The sequence below is a fragment of the Colobus angolensis genome, unplaced genomic scaffold (genome assembly GCF_000951035.1).
Source record: "Colobus angolensis palliatus isolate OR3802 unplaced genomic scaffold, Cang.pa_1.0 Scaffold82, whole genome shotgun sequence".
NCBI lineage: Eukaryota > Metazoa > Chordata > Mammalia > Primates > Cercopithecidae > Colobus > Colobus angolensis.
The window spans coordinates 4,145,197-4,147,165 of NW_012122043.1; the positions used below are offsets into that span (position 1 = coordinate 4,145,197).

The 1,969-nt window shown below is 46.4% G+C and overlaps 1 protein-coding gene across 1 annotated transcript in view; it reads right to left on the reverse strand.

Moving 5' to 3' along the window:
• UBE2F (ubiquitin-conjugating enzyme E2F (putative)) overlaps positions 1-1,969 on the reverse strand; it is a 75,751-nt gene that overhangs the window by 70,698 nt on the left and 3,084 nt on the right. The gene's annotated exons all lie outside the window — the stretch shown is intronic.

Genomic DNA, 1,969 nt, shown 5'->3' on the forward strand with positions numbered 1-1,969 from the left:
GTTGGTCTCAAACTCCTGACCTCAGGTGATCCGCCTGCCTTGGCCTCCCAAAGTGCTGGGATTACAGGCATGAGCCACCGTGCCCGGCCATGAATTAACAGTTTTTTAAAAAGAGAGTCATGGCTGGGCACAGTGGCTCACAAATACAATCCCAGCACTTTGGGAGGCCAAGGTAGGAGGATCGCTTGAGCCTAAGAGCTCAAGACCAGCCTGGGCAATATGGCAAAACCCCATCTCTACAAAAAATACAAAAAAATGAGCCAGGGGGGTGGCGTGCGCCTATAGTCCCAGCTACTCGGGAAGCTGAGGTGGGAGGATCCCTTGAGCCTGGGAGGTTGGGGATGCAGTGAGCTGTGATTGTGCTACTGCACTCCAGCCTGGGTGACAGAGCGAGACCCTGTCTCAAAAAAAAAAAAAAATTAAAATTAAAAAGTCATGCATTTCACACTCACTGGTTACCCACTAGGTGCCAGGCCCTGGGATGTGGTTGTGACGAAGCTCCCACGGAACACAACGTCTAGGGTGCCTCCACAGCTTCTCAACCAGCATGCCCTCACCAACGGGTTCCACATGGGTCCATTACTGTCCACTAGTAAGTCTGCCCTGCCCTGCTGCAGGGGATCATGCACACACATGGTATGGTCCCAGGGTCTGGCCCATCACCAACTGAAGCAGCACAGCCTCTGGTGGAAGAGGAGCACCACTCTTTGCTCTCCTTCCTCCTTTAATAAAGGTGTGGCTAGAGCCTTAACAAGCATCTTCTCATTTATTCATGCTGTGTTGCATTTACTTACGTTTGTGTTTTATTTATATTTTTTGGCAATTTCAACATCAAGACTGAATTAAAATTAATGTCCCAAAGTAGATTATGTTCATTGGTGGCTTCCACCCCATCTGTGTTGCAGGTTCCCCTGCTGTAAGCTCACTGGGAGAGACAACAAAGACCAAACACAGGTGATGCCACTTGCTGCCTGGGAGACAGTTGAAGAAATGCCACAATTTGTTTAAGATTTTATTTTTTAAGGGCAGTTTTAAGTACACAGTAAAATTAAGAGGAAGGTACAGAGATTCCCCATATGCCCCCTGCCCCAACACATGGACATCCTCCCCTATTACCAGCATCTCCCACCAGAGGGTACATTTGTTACAATTCATGAACCCACATCAACACATGATAACTCAAAGTCCACAGCTTACATTATGATCCCACTAATTATAAGGGTAACTATCCTCTAGACTCTGCCTTCTATTTCTAACATAAACTGACATTAATCTTCCCCCTAACTCTTACTTACTTTGCCATGGTCAGAGAGAGTCTCTGGAACTTCTTTTGACTGAGGACAAATATTTGTCACTAGGGCCAGGCACCGTGGCTCACGCCTGTAATCCCAGCACTTCAGGAGAATGAGGCGGGAGGATCACGAGGTTAGGAGATTGAGACCATCCTGGCCAACATGGTGAAACCCCGTCTCTACTAAAATACAAAAAATTAGCTGGGTGTGGTGGTGCACACCTGTAGTCCCAGCTACTGGTGAGGCTGAGGCAGGAGAATCGCTCGAACCCGGGAGGCAGAGGTTACAGTGAGCTGAGATTGTACCACTGCACTCCAGCCTGGCAACAGAGTGAGACTTAAAAATAAAATAAAATAAAATAAAATAAATTGTCACCAGTTCAATATTTCCATAATTTCCTTTATTGCTTTCATATCATTTTATTTCAATACCACTCTGATCATTTCAACAGAAAACGATCTAAAAATTCCATGTGAAAAGCCTGACATAAGCACAGAAATTTTAGGTTGAGACTAAGATCCTGAAAGTCTAAGAATACTCCTTTCATGCTGGGTGCAGTGGCTCACGCCTGTAATCCCAGCACTTTGGGAGGCCGAGACGGGCGGATCACGAGGTCAGGAGATCAAGACCATCCTGGCCAACACGATGAAACCCCGTCTCTACTAAAAATACAAAAA